The following is a 9544-nucleotide window of genomic DNA, read 5'->3' on the forward strand; positions in this document are numbered from 1 at the left end:
GGTGGAAAGGAGAGGAAGAGCTGAGTATCATCAGTATAGCAGTGGTATTTGAATCCATGGGAAGCTATGACAAGGCCGAGGGAGGAGGTGTAAATCAAAAAATTGCAAAATTGCAATTGTGCAAAAAAAATGCACAATTAAACCAGACATAAAAACAGTGGTACAAATAAACAGTGTTTATGTTGATTTTTGTTTTGTTCACACTTGCTCTGTAGGTTCTCTCAGTATTTTTTTCCATTTATTGGTGCCTGTTATTTTCTGCTATTGACTATCCTTCAGCCTGTCCCTATCCTCCTGTTGACTTTCCCTCTTGAATACAGAGGTGCTTTTTCGTCATTATTAACTCTGATAGATGGCTCCAAATCAAGTACCGATCCCTTGTAAAAACCCTGCATTGCAAAATAATATTAACTCAGGCCCCTTGCCTTTGTCCTGTGCAACGATGAATTATTATTTTATGAAGCAGTGTGTTACATGCATTTCAAGGGTAATGTTTAGCTTGCCAAAAGCAGAAAAACAAGAGAGCCATTCATTATCTCACTGTTTAACAGCTGGAACCTATGTGGAAGTAACAGGGAGGGGAGGAAGAGTGGCTACAGCTAACAGTGGGGGGCAAAGAGGCGGATGGACATAGCCACTACTGAGGGAGATGGGTATGGCACTAGTGGCAGAGGGGGGCGGAGCAGGGGTAACTAGTGAAAGACAAGGAAAGACAAGGAGAGAGCTCTGGTCACTAGTGAAAGGAGGACACTGAGAGGAGTGGCATGGGCAGTAATGCCAAAGAGGGAGGAAAGAAAAATACATGCGTTCAGTGGTGACAGAATGAAGGAAGGGGGATTGTCATGAAAAGAAAGGCAAAGCTGAGTTTACAAGCGCATCATGTTACCGTAATATTTAACATCAAACATTTTAATATTTGAGACATTTTCGAAAACATCTGATAGCATAGTAGTTAAAGCTGTTGCCTTTGGATCCCAAAGGTTGGGTTTGAATCCCACCTCTGGCTCTAGTACCTGTGAGCAAGGTATTCACCCTAAATTACTCCAGGAAAATTACCCAGCTGCATAAATGGGTAAATAATTGCAAGGAGCTCAACATAAGTCGCTCTGGAGAAAAGCATCGGCGAAATGAATAAATGTAAATTATATAAATGAAAAACTGAGAGATTATTGTGCAGCGAATCATTTACTTTCAAGAAACTAGGGAACAGAACTGTGTGACAACAGATAAAAATTAAGGCATTATGTACGCTTCTTTCACATCATCAGCACCCGTCTCATTTTTCCATGGATTACGAGGAGTACAATACACCCACCATCCCACTCACTGTTGCGTAAATACAGAAACATAAACTGAAGACACACTGAAATTTTAGGACTTGAATCCCAGACCTTCCAGAGGGCGGGACCTAGCCAAACCTGCCGCTCAATCATGCTCCTGCGTCCCCACCTCTCATAACATGGTAAGAAAAAATAAAACTCTGTATGAGGTACTTGGGTTTTTAAGCTCGTGCCCCCCAACAATAAGCCTGTGAAAATGTTGCGGTTTTCCGTAATCATTCCTTTTTGTCCGAAATGAAGCAGGTGATGCTTGTTAATGCTGGTAGATGAAATGAGGCTACCATCTGGTGATTCCTAATTTGGTTTGTTTGTCCAAAAAGGTGTTTTGTTTCAACTGGAGGAAAATGAAAGTAATGAGGCAGATTTTATATCCAAAGCAAATCCAGCCTGTTTCACCACTATGGCCTTTGTTTGTCCATTTTTGTACACACGTATTGATTGCGTCTACATACCCTGCACGCACTCTGACATGGAGAAGTTGACACGTTGTCACTGGATCCTGTAGCTGAAAGTTAATAAAAATGTTAAAATAAATAAAATGTATTACTGTTACACCTAAGGCTTTCGCAGAATATAGTTCATGAATAAATTGAGGGGCATCTGTATCATGAAGCTTTTGATTATGATAGAGTGCATGACTTCAAGGACTGGAGTTAGACTCCCAAACCCAATTTTGTCAGAAATTCAGGGACCCAGTCTGTATATTTAAATCATTTAATAGCCATATGTGGCCAGGTACAGGGAGTGGCAAAGTGGGTAAGGGCAGTTGGTGAATCTCTAGGACTGACTGCTTTTCCTTCCCATTTATACAAACAAAATACAGACTCAAAACTCTCTTAAAGTACAATGGTGCACGTATAAAAGGAAACAAAACGGGCATTTTGGCTCAACTAGGCAACAAAACCACCCAGACAGTTAGAATGCAACATTGTGTTCTATGACTAGACCCAGTAAACACCGAAAAACTAGTCACAACTCTCCCAAACTCCCTCCACCAACTCTTCAGTTACATACTTTTCAAGACTCTCTATTTTATGTCCAAGTCTATACACCTGCTACGTGTTTCTTGGTAACCAGAACTAACTTTCTGCGTGTGGCCATTAGTTTGGCTCGGGGAGTGGACATGGCCAATAAAATGCCATACTTTGTTACTGAAATTTTACCAAACGAAGGTTTGGGGGGAGAATGATTGGACTAAACCCTGCCTATGTCCCCTGACACCACATGAGGGACTCACATGGCCCTCATTCCAGTCTGCTCCCAGTCGCTCCAACTTCATTTCCTTCTTGCACCTCTGAGACAGTTCTGCTCTGTAATGCTACTACAAGCATCCATAGAACCAGGCTGCTGCCCCATCTGGTTCTCCCTGGTCCTTTCTCCATGAGGATTCTTCTAGCACCTGACCTGCTTTCTCCTTCCTGTCATCCACACTCTGCTCACTTTGTTTCTCTGCTCCCGTCTCTCAGCACTGCATGCTTCCCAGTCCTTGTCCACACCGTGTTGGTTGCTTTGTGTCCTTGTTTCGTTCCAACAGAGATCTGTGCTCTTCTGTTTTACCGTATCATTGTGTCTTGGGCTTTATTTTACGCTATCATGTGCCAAATAGTTATTAATATTAATATTTATTAATATGGGCACTGTTTAAATTGACTTCACCAGCCTTACTAGGATGCTCCACACTGTATGCATAGTGGTGTCCCAGGGGTAGGTTAGGTTGCACAGCTGATAGTGCAGTGGTTAACACAGGTGTCTTTATACCCAAAGGCTGCAGGTTTGAGCCTCATCTCCAACTGTAGTACCCTTGAGCAAGGTACTTACTCTAAAATTACCCAGCTGTGTAAATGGTTAGTTGGAAGTTCCTTAACATTGTAAGCTGCTTTGGAGAAAAGTGTCAGCTAAGTGCATTTATTCGTTGCAACTCTCTCCAGTCTGGCCTTCCAGATACTGCCATCAAACCTCTACAGCTGATACAAAACACTGATACACGAGTTGCCTTTGATTTTCCAAATCATTCCCACGTATCTCCCCTGCTTGTCTCTCTGCACTGGCTTCCTATCGCCGCCCAGATTAAATTCAAGACTCTGACTGTGGCCTATAAATGCATCAGTGGAACTGCTATCTAGAAGACCTGATCATCCGCTACACCCTAACCAGACTGCTACGTTCTTCCACCTCTGCCCACTTGGTGGTCCCATGTACAGAGGGTCCAAAAGCACGAAGGCTCTCGGTTTTGACTCTGATGTGGTGGAACGACCTCCCCCTCTCACTCACAGCTGCTGAATCTCTGTCCACAGTTAAAAAGGGTCTTAAAACTCACTTCTTCCGTACTCACTTCACCCATGATGTATTAATTTCATGTGATGTGTAAATACACACACACACACACATTTAATATTCAAGCACTATAACTTTGAGATCATAACTGTTGAACAGCGGATAAATCTTCACACAGCTACTCGTGTAATGTAATATAAATGTTTAAAAATATATATATTATTAGGAATTGTTGATATTTGGATAAAGTTTTATGCAGCTACACGTGTGATGTACATTGGTTCATATGGTGGAAAGTAACAAACAAACTGTACTTTTGAATCATGCGTCTGCATCTAAATGTCTCTTCCTGCTCATGTAATGAACACATTGTATTTTCTATGAGATGTACGTCGCTTTGGGGAAAAGTGTCTGCTAAATGAATACATGTTAATGTAGACTCCCTCAGACCTTACTAAGAAATGTTAATTGTTTCCCAAAAGAACAATTTCTTTAAACAAGCAATACACATCCAGCAATAATGAAATGACATTTATTCAAGACTTACAGAAATCTGGATGCAGATCTCCCCATGTCCCTGTTGTTCTCGACAACGACTCCCTACCTGCTGCTCGCTACTACCTCATGCACACACAGACACACACACACACTTCTCTCTATATTTCATTGACTCCACCGTGCCATTTTCAGCTCCTTATGTATTTAATGTCTGTTCAGCCTTGTTAGTGCAGGTGCATTCCATGCTGAACAGAGGCTATGCTCTTGTACCTTCTTTAACAACGGTAAACTTCTCCTTCAAACTGTGTTACCAGTGCGGTTGACCACCATTGTGGAGAGCAGTGGGGCTGTAGTTGCTCATTTAGCTATTTTCATGTGTTTAAGCAAGATTGCTGCTGCATTGACAGTTATATTTGGTCAGTCAGTCCTTTGGAAACTTCCACTGCAGCTGGGTTGCATTTGATCATTTCCTGCAAAGTATGTGTAGGTTTCAGTAATTTCTCTTCTTTCTCTCTCCTTTTCCATGCTTTTGCTCTTTTCAAGTCCATCTTTCATTTGGCCAGTAGGGACCTTGACCTTGTAAGCCATCTTTCTGCTTTGCAGCTCTCAAGACAAGGGTATGAAGCAAGATACACCAGGATGATGTGACAGTCCATCAAAGTCACACTTGTTTTAAAGGCAATTTAGAGTGACCATTTCACTGGAAAAATGTTTGTGCGCTGTGTGAAGAAGCCAGAGCATCACAAGAAAACCCATACGAATACAAGGAGGATACAGAAGCTCAGCCAAAACTGAGTCAGATTGAAATCCAGAGCCCAAGAGCTGTGAGGCACCACAATTACCTTTCAAACCAACATGGAGCCCCTACTTATAACTTCTAAATATTAATCTGGTAATAACTGCACCAATGGAGAAGATTTCCTCAACATCACTGAATTTGGAATAATGCACCTTTGAAATAAATATAACTTTGCAATGATACCATCTGTGAAACTAAAAATAATCAAATTATCTTCACCTTGACCTTCTTACATTCATATTGAGCTTTATTCATTTAGCAGATGCTTTTCTCAAAAACAACATACCAAAGTATGAAAAACTGTACTTCGCAACAGATGAAAAGTTTTAGATACAGCTTTTGATACATGGATCTTTCTCAGTGAGTCTGAATCCTGACTGAACAAGCTATACTTTCTTTAAATATACCAGCTGGAAATGATGGAAACTGGCTGTGTTTTGCAGACATGCTGCAGCATTCTTTAATGATGTTCTTCTTTAACTTTTTTCCATTAAGTGATGTAATTCTTAACGAACAGAACATTCCTTCTAGACATTAGGCTTCCATATTCAGCCAAAGAGCTGTTTTGTGTCAAACGCACTGAAAGTTTTCTGCACAAACATGCGTATAAAGACACAACAGTTCATAAAAATGCACATACTTCCATTAATTTCTCTGCACTCTCTCTGTCACTTTCCTTTTTCCAGTTGGCAATTCTCTGATTTTTTTGTAGTTGCACATACAAATCAAATAACAAACACACATCCATCAGACTCTGACAAGAGTGCATTTCAGAAACCATGTTACTAAAAACATGCACATTTCTCATAGCATCCCATCCCTGGATGAGTGCTTCCTACAGAAGACAGCTGGTAGTATAGTGGGTAGAGCTGCTGAAATTGGACCTAAATGTCAGGCTTCACACACAAGTTCCATAAGAGGCCCTCCAGTATGGCCCTCTGAATAACAGCAGTAACGTTCTGGAAATATCTTTGAAGAATTTGCAGGTATGTTAATAATTTGATCTGAGTATAATTAAATGAAAATATATCAGACCTCTCTTTACAATGATATTTATTCATTTAGCAGAAACTTCTCTCCGTCTTTATTTAGGTCTTGTCTTTGTCCCACGTGACTTCAAGTGTGAAATTAATACAAAGGAAAAGTTCATACAAGGTCAGAAGATAACAATCAGAGGATGACAAACCAGGATGTGTTGGAGCTAACACAAAATCAGCATAGGGCTCAACTAAACAGTTGTTTGCTACATCAAAAATTGGCATTTTTGATACAAGTCAACCTATTACATATACGCAGGAGTAAAAGAACACATTGAAATGGTAAAACATAATGAGTTAGAGAAGAGATGTACAGACAGTTAGGAAATAGCTCTTTCCTCCCTTTGCTTTTCAGACCTCTTTTCCTGCATAATCACCTGTCTATTTCCGTCTCGTCTTTAAGACTGACGTAGATACAAGGTCATCCCGTGACACTTGGATCCTTAGCAGAGCGAAACTGACACTATTGTGTGGACATATATCTTGTTGCTGCTTGTTATGAAAACATGGCCCATGCAGTGAACTTACATTTACAACTGCTAAAACCAAAGTCATGCAGCCAGTAGTGCACAGATTTATAAATGTTGTGGCCTAGAAAATCCCTCGCATTTTTTAATGTCCATCCATAAGCTTACGGTTGACGTTCCCGATGTCCCTGCTTTTGGTCATTAAACAATATTGGCAATGTTAAAAGAGAATGACAGCAATCAGCTCATGAAAGTAGTTTTTAGAAGGTATGTTTGGCTATTATTGCAGTAGCTGGGCAGAGCCCCTGTCATTAAGGATCTGCTTTGCTTTCAGAATTCATTTATGATGAACTCTGAAAGTTTTTTTTCACATTTTATTAGAAAAAGGAATCTGACATCTCTGTAACGGAGTTGCCAACTAACTGACAATAACCGTGATCTCAGAGTTCATCCTTATTTGAAGAGGTGCTATGAAAGATGTTCCAGCAGTATTCAAGGGTAACATAGCTTTCATACACTTCAGACGCATAAACAAAAGCCCTTGGTAACTTTGTAAACTCTGATATTCTGTATGCCGCCTTATCCGATCTCCTTCTTTAGGTGTGCCGTTTTCAGGCGCTCTTTCAAAAATGTTCACATTTGACACCTATGGGGTGTCTCAGAATCTTTTCTTTGCATTTGCTACAAGGTAGCATCGCTGGATGAGACATGGTTGACTGCATTATTTTTTCAGAACCCACAATGTTACAAAGCAGAAAGATAGCTTACAAGGTCAAGGTCCTTACAAGTCTCTGGCCAAGTGAAAGATGGACTTGAAAAGAGCAAAAGCATGGAAAAGGAGAGAGGAAAAAGAGAAATTATTGAAACCCGCTGTGCCACCGCACCCCTCGAACTTTAAAGTATCCCTTTGTAAAATATGAAAAGTCTTTGTTTTCTTTTTTTGTGAACATTTTGGTTCTCTTTTTCTTCTGTCCATCTAACGATTAGTGAAAGATGGACAGAAAAAAACGGGAAAACCAAAACGCTCTGCAGATATCTGCAGTGTACAACATGATGTTAAAGTCATGAGGAAGGCACTGGCCCTAGCAGTGATCCCCTCACACACAGCACAGATTTCCAGAACTTTGATGCTGCTACCGATTTAGTGAGAATCAGGTATTTGTTTCCCAGAAATATTTCATAGTTACATTGACTGCAGTCCAACTGAAAGTCAAGGAATGTGAGATTGTCACTATGGTACTACAGTGCTTTTGGAGAGATGGACCCAGAGTTTAGTAGCAAACAGAACTCCCCTTCATTCAAAGATGGATTTGCTTTTGTGAAAAGATTCTCACACACACACTTGTCCCAAGCAGGGTCACAGCAAGCCAGAATCTAACCCAGCAACACAGGGCGCAAGGCTAAAGGGGGAGGGGACACACCCAGGACGGGACGCCAGTCCGTCACAAGGCACCCCAAGTGGGACTTGAACCCCAGACCCACCAGAGAGCAGGGCCCAGCCAAACCCGCTCCGTCACCGTGACCATCTGAAATAAATATAATGATGTGAATTTCAATTGTGAAGGGAACACCTTCAGCATCTGCTTAGCATTTATCTGCAATTTAGGGTGGAAAAACACACAGTACCGTTTACAATTTACTGGAAAAATACTCTACTAAGGGCTCAGCAAAGGCTGTGGCAGCTGGGATGGATTGATACTCACACATAACAGCCAGCAGGTAGGATCACATTAGGGTCGTGGCCTTTAAGTTGGTATGTCCCTGTCCCACCACACACCAACCGATTCCTCCTCTTCTCTCCTCTCCTCTCCTCTCCTCTCCTCGCCTCTCCCCTCACTACATTCTTGTCACGATCACAGGCAGGAAGAGAGGCAATGGACGCAAATGCAGGTGCATGGTTAATTAGGCAGCGTGGGCAGACAAGGAGCAGGCGAAATAGAGTAGTCACAGAACAGACGGTAGGTCGCTGAGGAGCAAACGTTGAACTGGGGAGAATCCAAAGGCGTGGTCCTGAAACGAAGCTGTAAATCAGGATACCAGGGAGACGTAGAGGGGAGGGCAAGGAAATAAGGAGGTAGGAATATGGGAGAAATCCCAGGAACGTGCTGGTGTGGGGTTTGCAGTTTGCTCGAATGAGGTTCCGCGATCTGGGGCATTTGGTGCAGTCCTTCGATGCCCCTTCTCCCTAATCCCTCGCAAGCACGACCGCCTCGTGCGGGAACATGGGCGTGACAAATTCTGCTTTCGCCAAACAGTGAATGACAAAGATTTTTCAATTGTTTACTATTTTGCATTTTTAGAATGTAAATTACTGTAATTAAAAGTGGTAGCATGAGGTAATGTACTGTAAGTGACAATGGTCATTCACAAAAATTCCTTTGACCCCTAACAAATTGCACATCACACATTGGCTGGAACCACTTGTCCTGACTGGGGTCGCGGGCAGCCGGAGCCCAACCCGGCAACACGGGGCATAGGGCAGAAGGGTTAGGGGACACACCCAGGATGGGACGCCAGTCCATCACAAGGCACCCCAAGCAGGACTCGAACCCCAGACCCACTAGAGAGCAGGACCCGGCCAAACCCGCTGTGCCCCCCCCCAAAATTGCACATGGTTCACATTAAAGAATTACAAGTGAATTACACAAATGGTAAAAGAAAATTTGCCAATTCCACATAAGGTTGTGAAAACAAAAAACTGGCGTTTTCCTGTGCCACAGTGTATCTGTTCTGATGCTTTTCATTTCCATTGCTACAGACAGAAAGCAAAAAACGCACAATACCACCAATCCGAATACTGCGTAATTTTATTCGATATCCTGCATTTCATCTTGCTTTCTTACCTAAGTCTGAAAAAGTAACAAGAGCAAAGCTCGCCGCCATGTAATTTCTCTATCGGCTATGGTGAGTTTAGGAGTCACGAAACAAAATAAAGGCAGTAATTCAACTCGGAACTGATGCGATTGCGTGAGGTGGCTGAGAACTGTGCGTGTCACTTTTGAAATAAATGTTATTCTTTATGTTTGTCGGTAACGGGTGTCGTTAGTTACGTGTTGCGTACGGTGTCCTGAGGAGAGGTTCTAGAACGGGGCGAGAGGCCGGGCAGCGAGGACACGCTGTGGGAACGGC

This window comes from Scleropages formosus, chromosome 22 (assembly GCF_900964775.1).
Source record: "Scleropages formosus chromosome 22, fSclFor1.1, whole genome shotgun sequence".
Taxonomy (NCBI): Eukaryota; Metazoa; Chordata; class Actinopteri; order Osteoglossiformes; family Osteoglossidae; genus Scleropages; species Scleropages formosus.